Consider the following 20,211-nt stretch of genomic DNA (forward strand, 5'->3'; position numbering starts at 1 on the left):
TTTCCTTCTATCCATTCTCTCCAACTCCATACTTTGTTCCCTGCCACCCCAACTCAAAAGTGACATATCCAGACCAATAGCAATGTTGTGGTTCAGTGCCAGGAAAGCGGTGGGAATAAAAGTAAAGATGGCATAACTTCCAGTATAACTAGAAAGCATGCTTAAGTCTCATAGGTACCTTTCATTAAAGCTCATTATTTGCAGGAGCCAGGCAGTAGTGCAGTGTGTTAAGAGCACATAGCCTGAAACTCCCTATTAGAGCCCCAGGCTCCCCACCTGCAGGAGGGTTTCTTCACAAGTTGTGAAGCAAGTCTGCAGGTCTCTATCTTTCCCTCTCCCTCTCTGTCTTCCCCTTCCCTCTCAGTTTCTCTCTGTCCTATCCAACAACAAGGACAGCAATAACAACAACAAGGACAACAAAAGGGAAAAAATAGCCTCCAAGAGCAGGGAATTCATGTTGCAGGCACTGAACCCCAGTGATAACCCTGGAGACAAAAAAAAAAAAATCAGTATTTGCTTATTCTAATCTGGAATTCTCATATTTTTTTTCAAGCTACTAATATGGTAAGAAAGTCACTTAATGAAAAGGAAGTACAAATAGAAATGGGGAGAGGAGTAATGTTTGAATATTTATGAAAACAAGTTACAGTGTTTTTTTTTTTTAACATGCAAAATAACAGAAGAGGGAGACATGTGAAGTTAGGAAAGTTATCTGAATCATGTATCTTCCTAATAGGTTGATGAAAACTGATTTCACAAAAAAGCTAGTAACAGTTAAGTAATATGTGCAAAATTACAATAGAAAAAACTAACAAGAATCACAATATTATTGCTTCTGGAAATAAAAATCCTATTAAAAAGACTTTGAAAAAAATAGATGATAATCTAAAAGGAGCTTAAAAAAAAAAGAAAGTTGCATGGCTGAAAACAAAAACTCAGAAATGAGGTGATAAAAATGCAAACAAGAATTATGATATTTTAATTATGGAAAGTAAGTTATATTAAATAAGACTGATTCAGAAAATGAGACAGCAAATAGGTTAGATCAGAAAGTCCTGATACACCAAAGGAAGAACTTTCTCAAAGGTAATCATGGGAGTTGGGCGGTAACACAGCAGGTTAAGTGCATGTGGCACAAAGCACAAGGACCAGCATAAGGATACCAGTTCAAGCCCCCGCACCCCACCTGCAGGGGAGTCACTTCACAAGAAGTGAAGCAGCTCTGCTGGTGTCTGTCTTTCCCTCCTCTCTCTTTCTTCCCCTCCTCTCTCTTTTTCTCTCTGTCCTGTCCAACAATGATGACATCGATAACAACAACAATAATAACTACAACAATAAAATAGGGGCAACAAAAAAAGAATAAATAAATATTTTTAAAAATTAAGTCATAACAAAAGAAAAGACTTTCAAGATCGAAGGTGCAACTTATTCAGTAATACTAGAGTTACAATGAAATGTAATTTGTCAGATATGTTTATATATGTTTGCTCAATAAGAACAGTCAATGTTACAATATTTGGGGGGGAAGATGAATTATATAGTTTTTATTTTCTGTGGTCCTTCTCAGAATTATTAGATTTTGTTGTAAATCTTTAAGAAGACATACTAACGCCATCACGTTTGTTTTTTAACACTTTAATACCTGTGAAACTGAACTGTATCTGCTAATCAATGGCATGGCATGATTTAATTAGCAGTTCTTTTTCATCCTTAGTTGACCCAAAGTAACACAAAGTTTTCTTAGACTGTGTGAGATCCAATGGTAGACTTCCCTTTCCGTTTAGCTTCCAGTCATTTTTCCATAACACACACATTCTGATTGTGAAAACCATGCTATGAAGAACATGGGATATATCATAACTGAAAATAAGTAAAGATTATATATTTATCTTTAAATTATCCCTTATAGAGACATGTCATTTCTCTAAAAACAGTCTCATATTTAGTTGCTTGTCCATAATTGATCTTAGCACACCTCTGTCCATTTGAGGCCAGTGACCACATCCCACATAGCTTTTAATTCATTCCAAGTCTAATCACTCTTAAAAAAGCATTACAGAAGCCAGACATTCCACCTTCTGCACCCCATAATGATCCTGGGTCCAACTCCCAGAGGGATAAAGAATAAGAGAGCTTTCAAGGGATGGGGGTGGAGGAGCAGATGGGATAGGGAGTTCTGGTGGTGGGAATTGTGTGGAATTATACCCCTCTTATCCTCTGGTCTTGTCAATATCTCCATTTTATAAATTTTAAAAAAACATGTTTTTATGGTCAATGAGTATAATTTACTTGAATTTTAGAGTTCTCTCTAAAAAGGTACAATGAAAATGTCAGATTTATCATCCTTCCTTTAGAAACATCTTTTAATATTATGCTAAGTTAGATACATAGGCAATTGAATTATTGACTGATGCCTGAGTCATTTGAAAAATATGTCTTTTATCACAAGGACACTTCACAGTATAAAGAAAACTTATGGAGATTTATTCAAATTTTAATTTTCTGGATTCATAACCAAAAAAAGCATTTTCAGCTGGAGATTCAACATATATAAAAATCAGGTCATAAAATCCAGAACAGTAGCTTCTGACACACAGTTTATATTTATAAAAACATAGCAAATACAACACTAAGGAAGTTGACATCTACCTCTTACACCTACTCAGCAAGCTCATTAACTGTTGGCAATAGTGTGGGGCCTGATGCCAGCAATAGGGACACTATGGAGACAATAATGTCTTTCTTTCAGACAGTCACATCTTGACAACCAGTGAAGAAGAAAGTTTCCTTAAAAAAAAAAAAAAAAAAAGCCCTTCAAACCACAAGCTATGCAGACAACTTGTACTACCACTTGTTTCTGCCCCAGGCACAAGAAAAGATGATAATCTTCGTTCTAGGTCAATTCTGGAGATTAAAGGAGTTCATGATTAAAGCGGATAGATGTGCATGTAGCTGTAGCTTTCTCTCCTTCCTACTACATCAAGCAGTTCTAGCACTACTCTGTCAGATGCAAACAACTCCAGAGAATCTTTGCCCACTGTTCTCCCTTCCTCTTTCCCTTTCTTCTCCCCCCCACATCTTTTTTTTTCGTTCTTTCAAAACTAACAAGAATAAATGGCGTTAAATACTAGAATATAATGATCAGCACTGCTAGAAAACCCAGGGGAAAAAAAAAAGATCATGAGCCATGAGTGAGAAAAGAAGACTTGGACTTTGAGGCACAAACATTGGATTCCTACTTCCTATGGGAAGGGCACAATACAATACAAAGGGAACTATTCTTTTACTATTATTATTTATTTATTTATAAAATAGAAATATTGACAAGACCATAGGATAAGAATGGTAGAGTTCCACACAATTTCCACCACCAGAGCTTCCTAACCAATCCCCTCCCCTGATAGCTTTCCTATTCTTTAACCCTCTGGGTGTATGGACCCAGGATCATTATGGGATACAGAAAGTGGAAGGTTTGGCTTCTGTAATTGCTTCCCCGCTGAACATGGGCATTGACAGGTCGATCCATACTCCCAAACTGTCTCTCTCTTTCCTTGGTGGGGGAGGGATCTGAGAAATTGAGGCTCCAGGATGCGTTGGTGAGATCATCTGCCCAGGGAAGTCCGGTTGGCATCATGGTATTATCTGGAACCTGGTGGCTGAAAAAGAGTTAAGATATAAAGCAGGGAGTCCGGCGGTAGCACAGTGGGTATAAGCACACGTGGTGCAAAGCACAAGGACCAGGTAAGGATCCCGGTTCAAACCCCGGCTCCCCACCTGCAGGGGAGTCGCTTCACAGGCGTTGAAGCAGGTCTACAGATGTCTATCTTTCTCTCCCCCTCTCTGTCTTCCCCTCCTTTCTCTATTTCTCTCTGTCCTATCCAACAACGATGACATCAACAACAATAATAACTACAACAACAATAAAACCGAGGGCAATAAAAAGGAAATATATATATATAATTTTTAAAAAGATATAAAGCAGAAAGAATTGTTGACTAATCATGAACCTAAAGGCAACAATATAAGGGATGAAGATCTGGGGTCTCTGTTTTGGAAAAAGCTAGTACATCAGTTTTAGGTATATTCCAAAGGGCCCATAACTTTACTAATTTTTGCTTGAGCCTGACATCGTGTGTGCAGGTAGATCCAAGTTATTAAGGATATAGTGTCAAAGAACTAGAAAGCTGGATCAGGGAAGAAAGTAGCTCCCAAATATGGGAAAAGTATATGAATATTGTTAACTGTAAACCCCATCAATTTGATCTGGGCCCATATTCAGCATAAAAACCTATGTAACCTCTGCATCCCTATAGGTCTGAGCTCTCATTCTGTGGTTATGGCTAGCAATATTCCAGGTTGCACTAATTTCAGGACCCATCTTCCTTGAGTGACAGGTAGAATATGTTATCCAGCCTCCCTTTGGAGAATGGAACATTCCCTATGATTGTTGATCCACATTGAGGGGAAAGTCGTATAGGGGCCCACAAAGGGATCTGTTATGTTGTTCTTGATGGAGATGACCAGTGACAGTGGAAAGAGGGATCTTTTAGAGGTCTAGGCCCATCATGTCTGTGTGGGAATCCCAGGACTCCCTGACTGAGCTCCAGGTGATGGGGTGGCCTGATAGTGACTAAAGAATAATCATTAAAGTATGCCAGTCTCTTGCTTTTATTCAGCTTTTGTAGCCCTTACTTAGTCTAACAAGGTTAGCTTTGGAGTGATTGAGGAACTTGTAATAGGAAGTAGGTGAAGAGGGTATCTAGGTCTAAGAAGAAACTGTTTTCTTAGGAACTTTATGGTGTCATTTTGAGTCTTTCTACTTGCTTGCTACATTTTTTTTTTTTTGACTTTCTTCTTCTAGCGTTTGCCCTTCTTCCGTAGCCAGTCAACAGTGTCAGGTTGAGCCTGATGTAAAGTTTCGAGACCTCCTCCGAATCTGGAGAGGTGGCAGTCGTTGACTATGTGGGTCATAGTCTGTCTGTAGCCGCAGGGGCAGTTCGGGTCGTCTCTGGCTCCCCAGCGATGGAACATAGCGGCGCACCGGCCATGGCCTATTCGATAGCGATTGAGGAGGGCCCAATCATAACGTGCTAGGTCAAAGCCCGGTTGATGCTTGCAGGGGTCTGTGATGAGGTGTTTGTTCTTTACCTCAGCTGACTGCCAACTCTGTTTCCAAGAGACTGGAACAGAGAAGTTCAGTGTAGGCGTAGGGGACCAGATTGGGTGATGAGACGTCAAGTGTTGGACAGGGTGGGTGAAGATATCCGCGTATATTGGCAGGTCCGGTCGAGAGTAGACATGGGAAATGAACTTAGATGATGCCGCATCCCGACGAATATCTGGTGGGGCGATGTTGCTAAGAACTGACAGCCATGGAACCGGGGTGGAACGGATGGTTCCAGAAATTATCCTCATGGAGGAATATAATTTGGAATCGACCAAGTGGACATGGGGGCTACGGAACCATACTGGGGCACAGTATTCTGCAGTGGAATAGCATAATGCCAGAGAGGATGATCATAGTGTGGAAGTGCTCGCGCCCCATGAGGAGCTGGCCAGTCTTGCAATGATGTTATTCCTCGCGCCCACCTTTCCTGCAGTTTTTATGAGATGTTCATGAAATGACAGAGTGCGATCAAGAGTAACGCCTAGATAGACTGGCTGGGCTTCATGTCGGATTCTCGTATCGCCAAGCTGCACATTAAGCTCACGCGAGGCCGAGGCATGGTATAGATGGAAAACAGATGATACCGTTTTTGCAGTGCTAGGGATTAGTCGCCATTTTTTACAGTAATCAGATATCAGAGACATGTCTTTTTTTTTTTTACTCATTGTAAACTATAGTGCACCCTTGCTTTAAGGTATGTGTTTTCCCCTAACTTATGGATATGTATATACATGCCCTATCTCATGGGCCCTGGTCTATGTCTAGGAGTTTTTTAAGGGGTGCACCACCCAATCTGGAATTAAGGAGTCCTATGAGCAAGGAAAGGTCTCACCAGAGTAATGAAGCTGAAGAGTTGACATTCCACACCTGACGTCTCTGGACACAGTCTGAAATGAAACATGATGAGGTGGTACTGATTACACTGATTGAGTTAGGATCATCAGATGCTATATTAGTTGGTATGAGTTGGAAAAAGCATGCAGGAAAGTGAGCCCTACTCTAGAGGTTCTAGGACTGGAAGATATATGGGTTTTATAGAGAAAAGGGAACGTTCCTGCGGTCCTAGGGTTTAAGAAGGTAATAGATAATTATTGCTATAAGCAAATTATTTGGCAATTGGGTTAATTTTGAAAATCTCATTGTTAGGATTTGCTGTATCATATAAGACCTCACCATAATTTATGCCCTTTTATGCCATTCCCTTATAGCTGAATCTTATATAGTAACACCACCAGTTGCTTCTGTTTTCCCTGATCTAAGCTTTCAGGAGATTTATATTCTAAAGCCCAGGGGCATAGTCTGTCCTGCCCTGTATATGTTATGTTATGTTATGTTATGTTATGTTATGTTATGTTATGTTATGTTATGTTATGTTATGTTATGTTATGTTGTGTTGTGTTGTGATGTTATGTTGAAGGCATTCATTTCTAATCTTTATTCCTTTAAATATACATTCTCTAGAAAGTGTTCTAGATGGATCAAGAGGTGGCACACCTGGTGGAGAGCATACATTACCTTGCACAAGGACCTGGGTTTGCATTCCCAGTTCCCCCCTAGAAGGAAACTTTCATGAGCAGTGAAAGAGTGCTACAAGTGTTTCCTTTTTCCCTCTCTCTTTATATCTCCCTCCACTCTCAATTTCTCTCTGTCCTATAAAAAATAATAAATCAATCAATATTTTAAAAATAAAGTTTCCCAGATACCACAGACATAATTGAATTCTCAGTGTGGATGTCTGTTTCTTTCATTTCTTCTCCCTTTGAGATGAAAACTACCTTACACTGATAATAATTTATAGGTTATATTTGTGAATATATATATATTACAGAACTACTCATAGTTTTTGTAATATAAAAATAATGCCCTATTTCATTTTACAGCCTTCACATTGTTTCATACACTATTAGGCATAACAGTACATGGTAATAAAATGTTGGTTTTAGAAATAAGCTCCAAAATGTTCAAATATTTTATAATAATATGCACAATTTTCATCATCTACATAGAAGATGTCAGACACTTTTCATCTGAATTGCACTGGTTAGTTATTATCTTCTAAATTCTCTGGAATCCGCTTTATGTTAGAGCCATATCCATTGCATCATGTAACTCCACTTATCTCCTGTTACCCCATTAAGAGTCACAGGGGATTGGGAGATAGCTCACCTGGAAAGAAGCACACATTATTATGCACAAGGTCCCAGATCTGAATCCCTAGCACGAAATAGGAGCACCATGAACAACAGGTACTGTGGAGTCTTTTTCTCTTTCTCCCTCTTTATCTCTTTTGTTACCACTATATCTTAACATTAGAAATGAAAATGAGTCCACTGGAAGTGGTGAGATAGCACAGTGTTAAACCTCTGGATGCAAAAAAAGTAAATAAGACTTTTTTTTTTTCACCTAGGAAATGACACAGGACATTGGAATTAATGCATGAGATTATAGCTTTGCTTCTCTGCACTTGCAAATTGTAGAGTATGCTCTGGTTTTCTCTCTTCTCTGGTTTCCTCTCCCTCTTTAAGTAATAAGTAAATAAAAACTGAGACAGAGGGAGAGAGAGAGAGGAAGTTGAGAGAGAGAGAGAGAGAGAGAGAGAGGAAGTTAGAGAGAGAGAGAGCATTACAGGGTTACATGGGGCAATTTCAGTTGTACAACAGTATACAATATACCCATTTTTGTGCCAATTAGAGGAGTTTACAGTTTCTATATTTTCTGTCTTCATAACACAACATAGTTTTCAATGATTATTATTTTTTAAATCAAAGTAAGCTTTTAGTTAAAATGTCCTTCCATATCTAACTCTAGAGAAACCTTTGTAGAAACAAAAATATGTCTGAAAACTCAACCAAATAAATGGGAGGAGTGGCAGAGTATTAATAGAAAAAACATATTTCTCTTTGAAATTCTAATTGGAAAGTAGAAAAATGTTTTCAGGGATAAACCTCTACATTTTGGTTATGAGCAAGCTAACTCCTATCACTAACTTTCATGATATTATTATTATTATTTTCTAATAGGTAAAGAATCTCAGGGCACTGAGGCAATTTTCTCTTTACAAACTAGAATTAGTTTTCCATTCTCCTTCTCATTCCCCACATTAGCCATCTCCCCAGTGGCTACACACAAGAACCATTTATATTTACATTAAAAATGATTTGGCCTATGTACACTCCATTGTTTGACAGGAAAGATGGATGTTCGCTTATAATTAAGTTTCAGCATAAATGACATCATTCAGGAAGATAAGAGTTCCCTTATTCCCTCTCTGCTGGTTTTCTCATAGGATACTGTGGGTTACATGCAAACTCTGATTATTTTTCTAGGACTTCTCATCATCACACAGTTTTGCAGCAACACAGCTCTGAAAACCTGAAGGGAAAATTTCCTATCAAAGTTGTCAGCTATCTTGTGGTTCTTTTCCCTCTTGATAAAGAGGAGTAAGTGTAGAGCTTCCACACAAAGGTCTCTGGACTATGAGCAAGGGACCCATTGGAAGTTTACCAGATATTAAAGATCACAAGGGCCCTCAGATGTGTACAATCAAAATCTGCATTTATAAAGGACCTCCAGGTAATTTATCTGTGTGTCACATTTTAGAAAATAATCTTTAACAACATATGTATTTACGGATAATATACTATTTCATGTTTGTTTTTTCCTGTCTTTGTATATCAGAATTGCAGTAATCAAGATTATGTGGTACTAGAATAAACTAAGACACATAGGCCAATGGAACCACACTTAAAGGTTCCACAATAAGTCAGTGCATTTATGACCAGTTGTTTGCTAATAAGATTATCAATACCATTCAGTGGTGCAGGGGAAATACCCCTTTTAACTAGTGGCTTTGGAACATCTGATATTCACATGCAAAAGAATGAAAATGCTAGGGGACTGAGTGGTGGCTCACCTGGATGACAAACACCCATTATACAATTACCCAATGCACAAGAACCTGGGTTCAAGCCTCCCAGGCCCCACTAGCAAGGAGGAAGCTACACAAACTCAGGTCTCCCTCTACCTCCCCTCCCCCTCCCTCTCCCCTTCCCTCCCCCTCCCTCTCCCCTTCACTCTCCCTTCCCCTCCCCTTCCTCCTCTCTCCCTTTCCCTCCTCCTCCCCCTCCCTCTCTCTCTCTCCCTTCCCCTCCCCCTCCCTCTCTCTCTCTCCCTTCCCCTCCCCCTCCCTCTCTCTCCTGTCCCCTCCCCCTCTCTCTCACTTCCCCTCCCCTTCTCCCTCTCTCCTGTCCCCTCCCCCTCTCTCTCACTTCCCCTCCCCTTCTCCCTCTCTCTCCTTTCCCCTCCCCCTCCCTCTCTCTCCCTTCCCCTCCTCCTCTCCCTCTACCTTTTCCTCCTCTTCCCACCCTATTTCCTTCTATTCCACTCCTGCTCTCCCTCTCACTCTCTCACACTGTCTCCCTCTACCTACCCTCATCCAAAATACATACATACTAAAAAGAATAAAGATGCCTCAGACCTCACATGGAAATTGATCAAAGACATCAATATAGGATGAAATATATATATATGTTTTATACTCTTTAATGTGGTAATGATATTTGGATATGAAATAAAAAATCACAAATAGCAATCAAAACAATAAAGTAGATTTAAAATTTTTGTGCACCAAATGATATATAACAAAGGGCTCTATCAATAAAGTGAAAAAAGTCTACAACATAAGAGGAATTGCTGCAATATATGTGTATATGTGTGTTTATCAGTATTGGAAATATAAAAAGAACACTTGAAACACAACAATAAAAATACAATTTCAAAATAAGTACTGTAGTAGGCTGTTAAGAAAGTAGTCATATAACCAATAAATACATAAAAGGGTATTAAATATTATCATCCATTAGAAAAAAAGCAAGCCAAAATTATAAAGATATTCCACTACAAATCTAGTAAGATGGCTATGATTGTTTTAAAGGAAAACAATTCATTTCAGGAAGGATGAAGAGAAGGGATACCACAATATATGGCTAGTCAGGATGTAAACTGTTATTGTCAATTTGTAAACAATGCTCAATTCTGTAAAATGGTTTTGTGTCTCTGGTTGAGCCCCCAACAAATATGAGAAAAATTTGGTACTGTGGTGTCTTTTTCTCTTGCTTTCTGCCTCTCTATCTGAAAATCTTGGCCTAGAGCAGTGAAACACTATTGACAAAATTAATCTAGTTCAAAGAGTAAATCACAGAAATAAATAATTTAGTAGCTGTCAAGTGAGGATCAAAATGTGTGACAATTGAAGATTTCAAAGTTTCTTTTGGTGGGAAGATATTGTTATGGAATTATGTAAAAGTTACACCTTTATGTCTATACTAAAAATCACCCTTATTGTACACTTTCAAAGTTTAATTTGTATGACATATGTATTATATCTTAAATAATAAACCGTGTTTTAAAATTTTTTGTGCGTCAGGAATACACCACTCCTGGTGGCAAATTTTTCCTTCTATCTATTTTTGATAAGACAAAGAGAAATTGAGAAAAGAGGGGGTAGATAGAGGATGAAAAATAGAGACACCTGTAGTCCTGCCGAAGCTTCCCCACTGCAGGTGGTGGGAACAGGGCCTTGAATTTGTGTCATTGTGCATGGAATGTCATGGCCTCGATACCCACCCCACACCACCCCACCAAAAACTTCCTTTTCACAACTATTTCTTTCTCACTTTGTAAAGAGATGACATTTCTTATATTAATTCTATTAATTTATGGTATATTTCTAGGAATGCACAACCAAACTAAGAAATGACTCAAGCACTAGTGTCTTGATAAAATAGTTGACTCTAAAAATCCCTTTCATGAGGAAGTTGCTTTCCAATTTTTTGCTATCAGTAAAAATTTCAGGAATAATGCAGCAAGTTGTGAGATGGTATAACAATACAAATGATTTGAGGGATAAATGGTGGCACATATGGTAGAGTGTACATGTTACAATACACAAGGACCTAGGTTCAAAGCCCTGGTCCCCACCTGCAGGAGAAAAATTTTACAAGGAGTGGAACAGTGTTTCAGGTGTCTCTCTTTATCTCCCTGTCTCCCTCTTCACTCTCAATTTACTCTTTCTATCCAAAATAAGATATAAATAAATAAAATAAAATATTATTTTGGGGCTTGGAGATGGCTTACCTGGTAGAACTCATGACTTATTATGTTTCAGCTTCAGATTTTGAAACCATAAGCAAAGAGAAGCACCATGGCTGGCACTAGTGTGCAGTGGAGTGATATGATGGTATCTCACACTCTGTTCTCCATCTCCTTGCTTCCTTTTTTAGTAGTCTCCCTTACTATAAACACATAAAATAAAATTGCATATAGATACCTTTGTAATAAATCACAATATTTTAACATTACTCAGAATGTTAAGTTAAACAACTGTAAAATTTCTTCTCTTTACATCTACTGATTTATGTGTACAAATTTTATCAGAATTCTTATCTATAACAATGAAAAGTAGAAATGAAAATGATGTTGAAGTTCTTCTCATTCTAATACTTTTCCATGACACATGAGCTAATTGGAAGAAGCTATAACCATTTATTAAGATATGTGTTTTCATGACCACAGAATGTGAGCTCAGATCTACAGGGATGCAGAGGCTACATAGGCTCTTAAGCTGAATATGGGCCCCAGATTAAATCGATGGAATCGACAGTCAACAATATTTATACACCTTTCCCATATTTGGGAGCTACTCTCTTCCCTGATCCATCTTTCTAGTTCTTTTTTTAGTCATGACAACTCTCCCGACAATAACTTGGATCCACCTGCATATCAGATGTCAAACTCAAGAAAAATAAATAAATAAAACTAGTATAGTGTAGGCCCTCTGAAATATAACTAAAATAGGCCTACTAGCTATCTACAAAACAGACACCCCCCCCTACCTCTTCATCTGCACTATTCCAGCCTTCTTCTTCTTCTAGCGTTTGCCCTTCTTTCGTAGCCAGTCAACAGCGTCAGGTTGAGCCTGATGTAAAGTTTCGAGACCTCCTCCGAATCTGGAGAGGTGGCAGTCGTTGACTATGTGGGTCATAGTCTGTCTGTAGCCGCAGGGGCAGTTCGGGTCGTCTCTGGCTCCCCAGCGATGGAACATAGCGGCGCACCGGCCATGGCCTGTTCGATACGATTGAGGAGGGCCCAATCATAACGTGCTAGGTCAAAGCCGGGTTGACGCTTGAAGGGGTCTGTGATGAGGTGTTTGTTCTTTACCTCAGCTGACTGCCAACTCTGTTTCCAAGAGACTGGAACAGAGAAGTTCAGAGTAGGCGTAGGGGACCAGATTGGGTGACGAGATGTCAAGCATTGGACAGGGTGGGCGAAGATATCCGCATATATTGGCAGGTCCGGTCGAGCGTAGACATGGGAAATGAACTTAGATGATGCCGCATCCCAACGAATATCTGGCGGGGCGATGTTGCTAAGAACTGGCAGCCATGGAACTGGGGTGGAACAGATGGTTCCAGAAATTATCCTCATGGAGGAATATAATTTGGAATCGACCAAGTGGACATGGGGGCTACGGAACCATACTGGGGCACAGTATTCTGCAGTGGAATAGCATAATGCCAGAGATGATGATCGTAGTGTGGAAGCGCTCGCACCCCATGAGGAGCTGGCCAGTCTTGCAATGATGTTATTCCTCGCACCCACCTTTGCTGCAGTTTTTATGAGATGTTCGTGAAATGACAGGGTGCGATCGAGAGTAACGCCAAGACAGACTGGCTGGGCTTCATGCCGGATTCTCGTATCGCCAAGCTGCACGTTAAGCTCACGCGAGGCCGAGGCATGGTGTAGATGGAAAACAGATGATACCGTTTTTGCAGTGCTAGGGATTAGTCGCCATTTTTTACAGTAATCAGATATCAGAGACATGTCTTTCGTGAGTGTTTCCTCGAGGATGTCGAACTTGGATGCCTGAGTTGCACAGCAGATGTCATCGGCATAGATGAACTTCCTTGAAGAAGTTTCTGGGAGGTCATTGATGTAAATATTAAATAGCGTAGGAGCCAGAACAGAGCCCTGGGGGAGGCTTTAGGTTTATTCCAGCCTTTAGGTTCATGATCAGTCAACAATTTGTTTGGCTTTATATGTTAACTCTTCTTTCAGGCACCAGGTTCCAGATGTTAATACGATGTCAACAGAACTTCTCTGAGCAGACAACCCCACCAATATGTCCTGGAACCCTGCCTCCCCAGAGCCCTGCCTCACTAGGGAAAGAGAGAGACAGGCTGGGAGTATGGATTGACCTGTCAATGCCCATATTCGGCATGAAAGCAATTACAGAAGCCAGACCTTCCACCTTCTGCATCCCATAATGACCTTGGGTCCATACTCCCAGAGGGATAAAGAATAGGAAAGCTATCAAGAGAGGATGGGATACAGAGTTCTGGTGGTGGGAATTGTGTGGAGTTGTACCCCTCCTATCCTATGGTTTTTGTCAGTGTTTCCTTTTTATAAATAAACATTTAAAAAAGAAAAATATTCTAGCCCCAATTGTCCCCTTGGAATATACCTAAATATATATAATGTGTGTGTATGTGTGTGTGTGTTTTCAATATCACTTTTTGTATTTACTAATTTTCAAACTTTGAAATACAATTGATTTGATCAATTGAGTGAAATACATATTTGTAGTATTAATGCAAATTGGAGTGAGCATTGTAATGCTTTCAATCTTATGGTTATAGGATAGTTTGAAGTGATAAACAAACTTCAATTTTTAATCATGATATTATTAAAATTATAGTTAAATAGTGATGGCTAATGACTAAATCACAAAAATGTTGCATTAGGATAAAATTCTGTGAAGCAAATGTAAGTTCTGCTGTACTGTAATGAAATAAAGTTACTGTTCAGAAAAAATGTCTTCATGTATTTTTGAATAAGGTTTAGGTGAGAATGATTTAAAAATTTTTTAGTTGTGAAAAATTCTGAAAATCAAAATCTTATGCTCAGAGATGAGGGTAAGGATAAGACAAAATATGTTTGGAAATGATTTTGAGGACTTAATGAAAGTTATTTTTTTCTGGGGAAGAATCATCAAACACTGATGGAGAAAGAGGCCAAATACGCAAGGAGGAAATAACTAATCAGGGATATGTTATCAAAGTGATCACCCTTAGGATTCCATTAGAAATGCTATAGCCCCCATGTAGACTAAACTTCAGGGTTGTCCAACAGTTTTGTAGTCCTTTAGAAAGGACTGTCTTATGGAATGTTAATTTCCTCACACTTTAAATGTGTCAGTGAATCAGAATGAGTATAAGGTTCCATTGTATTCTTTTTAAAAAATTTTTATACTTATTTATTCAGTTTCCCTTTTGTTGCCCTTGTTGTTTTATTGTTGTAGTTATTACTGTTGTTGTCTTTTTTGAATAGGACAGAGAGAAATGGAGAGGGGAGGAAGACAAAGAGGGGGAGAGAAAGATAGACACCTGCAGACCGGCTTTACCGCCTGTGAAGCGACTCCACTGCAGGTCGGGAGCCAGGGGCTCGAACCAGAATCCTTCCAGTCCTGCGCTATGTTCCATCTGCTCTTAACCCGTGCTCCACCGCCTGACTCCCCCATTGTATTCTTAGTTGGCAAGAGTTAAGGTCAAGTACTAGTGCAGGGGGTACTATGGCAACAATGGCTAGAGTGGCCCAAGGCTCATATGGGTGGTAATCTAACTAAATATTCACTGCAACAACTGACTGAAATAGAAGGACATAATGGATGTTGATTTGTCCAACATCCAACAGCAGCAATTATCTCACTTTATCTGTACTTCCATCCATATTCACAACCTTGGTTGAATTTTGAAATGAATTTTGGATATCATGCCAACTACATATATGTTAGTAGGGAAGTAGGGATTATTAAAAGACTGGAATGCTTTTTTTAAATAAATATATAAAGTTTTTTTATTTTTTATTTTTTATATTTATTTATTCCCTTTTGTTGTCCTTGTTGTTTTATTGTTGTAGTTATTATTGCAATTGTTGTTGTCGGATAGGACAGAGAGAAATGGAGAGAGGAGAGGAAGACAGAAAGGGGGAGAGAAAGATAGACACCTGCAGACCTGCTTCACCACCTGTGAAGCGACTCCCCTGCAGTTGGGGAGCCGGGGGCTCGAACCGGGATCCTTACACCAGTCCTTGTGCTTCATAAAGTTTATTTTTATTCTCAAAGACATTATGATTTTAAAATTGAGGTCACCAAAGTTAATAACTTTCATTAAGCCTATTATTATTCAGAGATAAGATATATTTTTTTAATTTCTTAATTTTATTTATTTATTTATAAAATGGAAGTATTGACAAGACCATAGGACAAGAATGGTACAATTCCATATAATTATCACTACCAGAACTCTGTATCCAATCCCCTCCCTTGAAAGCTTTCCTATTCTTTGTCCCTCTGGGAGAATGGACCCAGGATCAATATGGGGTACAAAAGGTAGGAGGTGTGGCTTCAAGATGGCTGTTAGCAGGTTGATCCATACTCCCAGCCTGTCTCTCTCTTTCTCTAGTGGGGCAGGAATCTGGGGAGGTGAGGCTCCAGGACACATCAGTGGGGTCCTCTGCCTAGGGAAATCAGGTTGGCATCATGAGCCTGCATCTGGAACCAGGTGGCTGAAAAAGAGTTAAGATGTAAAGCAGAAGAAATTATTGACTAATAATGAACCTAAAAACAAGAATATTGTAGATGAAGATTTGGGGTCTGTTTTGGAAAAAGCTAGCAGGTCTATTTTATGTATATTCCAAGGGGTCCATGACCATACTAGTTTTTGTCTAAGCTTCACATCTAACATGCAGGTGACTCAAGTTATTGTCTGGGGAGATGGTGCCATAGCTGGAAAGAAGGACTAGAAAGCTGGATCAGGGAAGAGAGTAGCTCCCAAATATGGGGAAAATATATAAATATTATTAACTGTATACATCACTGATTTGATGTGGAGCCCATATTCAGCACAGGAGCCTATGTAACCTCTGCATCCCTGAAGGTTTGATCTGGCATTCTGTGGTAACGGCTAAGAACATTCCAGGCTGCACTAATTTCAGGACCCATTTTCCATAGGTGATAGGTAGAGTATGTTATACAACCTCCCTTCAGAGAATGGAACATTCTCTATGGGTTTTGATCCCTCATTTTCCCTATGAAGAAGCAATTATAAGTTTCTCATAATGATTTCTTTTTAAAAAAATGCATTTTTAATCAAGTTAAAAAGTTTGCAAATGATTGTCCAAGTCACAGGATTTCACATTTTTAGTTAATAAAATTTTTGTTGCTTACTTATCTTTTAACATCCCAATTCTGATTAGGGTAAAACATTTCTAGACATATATTATAAAAATGCAACCAAATTGTTTAGTACACTGCATTACATATATTCTGGGACTCCCTGGTACTTTTGTTGACCTAAATCTGAATTTTGATTTATGTCCTAGGCCTCAAACATCGTTCTAGGAGAATATTCAACTACCTATTAGGGATAAGAAAATGTGTCTAATCCAAGTTTAGAACACACTAATGCTGCATAGGTATCGAATTACAAACCAACTTGATTTTCTTTTGGTGTCCAACTTTGTTCTTGGCAAAGCTTAAAAAACTTAACAGGGCTCAAAAGATTTCTTGGACATGGACTTTAAGAAAAAGTATTTTTGATGAGTAAAGCATAAATGAACCAGAACCCATATGGATCAAATTTTCCTCAAAATACACATGGGTTTAATAATTAATGGAAAAAGTGCTTCTAGCATGCATTTTGGTTTTATCAGACCCCAAATATTTTTTAAAAAATAGTCTGATAGGTTCAAAAAACCCATACTCTGATTTGATGCACCCACATTAATATCTCTTGATGTTGAATAAAAAAGAGAACTATTTAGGTGTAATGGAAAACAGAGGCAGAGCTGTACAAAAATTATGTGAAAGAAAGAAAATAACATAATGCTACAAAGTTCATCTTTGTTCATATTTGTTTTCTTAAATCCTTCTTTTGAGATTTTCCAACAATCATTTAAGTATACCTCAGCATATTAAGCGTTTTGAAAGAAATTATTGATTGCAGTTAAAAAAAAAAACCTGAAAGAAATCTTTTGAGAGTATAACATGTCATGAAATATTTTGAACTATTTTAAAATTTTTTCTGCCAGTATCAATAAATCCCTATAATTGTGGGATAAGCTGCATTAATTAAACAATGATACTATGTATTTAGAGATTTCCTGGAAGTTATGTTTTTGAATTTCACAGTAGTACTCTTAGGAAAATTTTATTTTACCACTTTTTTTTTAAAGCTATTACATTCAGATAGCAAAGTATTTTCTCAGAGGTACCTGAACACTTAGACTATATGTACATCTCATATTTTTATACTTTTAGAAACTTATACAACTTTGAAGAAATTTTATATATTCTGAGGAATACCTGAACCCACTATAATTATATCTTGAATGCATCATAAATAAAAATAATAGGTTCTTTTTCATTGTGTAGACCTTAGGAATATTTACTATATTTAAGGGGATCAGGCAGTGGTGCATTTGGTTAAGTGCCAAGGATTTGGGTTCAAGCCCCTGGTCCCCACCTGCAGGGGGGGAAAGTATCATGAGTGGTAAAATAGGGCTGCAGGTGTCTCTCTGTCTCTTTCCTTCACTATCTCTCTTCCCTTCTTCCCTTCTCAGTTTCTATCTCAAACTAATAAATAAATAAATAACTACTAACAAAAAATAAAAATAATAGTTAATGTACTTTCAGAAAGCAGACATGAAGATTTCCCACAACATTTATTTAAATGTGAACAGACCAATAAAATTACTTCCATACTATCTCCTAAAGAAACTTTTAAAATTCAAAAACTGTTTTTGCAATCAGTTTGAATTTTTTAGAGAGTAGTGTTGATCTACCATTTTTATGTCTACCTCCATACAGCTATACAAACTGATATAAATTCGGGTAATTGGATGTTAGACCAAAATACACAAAACTAGAAGCTTCCCATGAAGACCATGTATTTTTTTTTCATAAGCAAAGGAAACTAATGAAAATGTAGATCATGTTGTTGCCATGCCTATTTAACAGTACATAAAAAGGAGAGAAAGGGAAAAAGATCATCTTTCCTACTATCAGCAAACCTTGGTGTCTTGTAAAGGCCTTATGTTTATATATTTCTCTGCTCTGTGGGCCAGCAAGTCAGTCATCACTTGGTGTAAGGAAGGACTCTTCCAAAACAATTTCCCTTAAGATGAGCAAAAGATTCCATCAATCAGATAACACTGTGATCTAAGAAAACGCAGTTACTTGGAACTATTTATGGATGAGCCATAAATGGAATTGAATGCTATCGCCATTCCGATTTTTCTTCCTCCTTTGCTCCTGCACAAAATACTGTTGTAAAAGGCAGTCTTGTGGGTTGCCAGAAACCCAGCAAAGGCATATTAATGATACGACCCTTTATGGATAAGCGTTTATTTATATTCAGTGAAGTAGGTTACTGACAATTTGGTCATTAATTTGCTGTTTATAAGTCATATTCTCCTTGTGTAGTAACCACAAGATTTTGACATTCGTGGTCGTGTTGAAAGAAATGAGTTTATTAAAGAAGGCAAAGGGAAAATTGGTCTTTGAAAATTCACCAAATTGCACTTGTCAACCACTAAGTAAAATCTTGGATGTGAAAAATAGCAAAATGCTAGTAGTGTATGGGAAAGAGAAGGAACCAAGCTGTGTGTATTCAATTCACATACTAAAGCTGCATCAGTCCAGCAAAGAAAAGTCTTAAGTTTTCCAACCCCTCACGAAACATAATCCGGAGTTTATATCAGATGGTTTATGGGAGTTTATTGGAATATACAACAGAGTTCATGTCGTGTGTCACAAGGTGAAGCCTGTTCACTGGTGATTTACAAGCCGCATGTGCCGGTGTTACTGTAATTTATAGAATGCAGATGGTCCTGGGGTGCCCCGCTGACTTGTAGCTGAATTAGGACCTAAGCCCCGTGTGTCATCTGTTCTGGGTACCTCAGGCTCACTTTCCAAAATTACACTCTATTTTGAATTAGAAGATTCCAGAGACCCTTGCCTTAAAACAAATGCCACTTAAAAATAAGCAACTACAGCACAAGTGGGAAAAGATTTAGGCTAGGAAAAGACATGATTTCTTGGTTAACAGGTAAACGAGATGCTGCATGCTTTATTAAATGTGGGTGGACCATGTATCTCTACTACCCAATTATAAAATACATCAAAAAGAAAAAAAACTGAGTCATTTAAACAGTTTTGCCTGTTATTTATTTTTTTGACATAAAGTGCCCCAAAGCCTCTTATCCTAACCACCTTCTAAACTACTGAATGCCACACTCCTTGCCTAAGTTTGTCTTTATTAAAAATCCTCTTCTTTGCCTTCAAAAGGATATGGTTTCAAAAGATGGTGTAGCAATATAAGAAGGATGTTTACAGAATCTGTATTGACCTTTTTCAAAAGATTTGTTTATGAGCATTTTAATTCTCAAATTAAGGCACATGTGCTGGTTTTGAACTCGCTTTCAGTACCCTCATTTGAAGTTTCTAGCACTTCTTGTTCTAGTGCTAACATATTTCATGGTGCATTTGGACCTCTATTAGCCAAAGTGTAGTTTGAGAAGAAAGAACTCTTGAAGTTCCATTTGTGCTGCTCAGACATCTCCCTTTGAGCCCTTCATTGAGAAACTGAACAATCTGGCAGTCACAAACATGTGCCTTAACAACTCGTCCCAGAACACTTGCATATTGCCAACAAGTGTTCCCACTTCCCCGTGCCAACAAACCCTGCTTATAGCCTTAAGGATGGCAAAGGGGTAAGAAAAGATATTTCCGTTGCATCCTTTCACAACTCAACATGAAAAAGCAGTATCCAGCCTGTAGGAGAGGGCTGCCTGATAAAAACATCATTTGAGCCACGTGTCATTCTCAATTTTCCAGTAGCCATTCTCAAAAGAGTAAAAAGAAACCCGTTTCATTTTACAGCACCTCGTATGTTCAAAATATATTCAGCAAGTAATCAATATAAAAA

The sequence above is a fragment of the Erinaceus europaeus genome, chromosome 3, assembly GCF_950295315.1.
Source record: "Erinaceus europaeus chromosome 3, mEriEur2.1, whole genome shotgun sequence".
Classification (NCBI taxonomy): Eukaryota; Metazoa; Chordata; class Mammalia; order Eulipotyphla; family Erinaceidae; genus Erinaceus; species Erinaceus europaeus.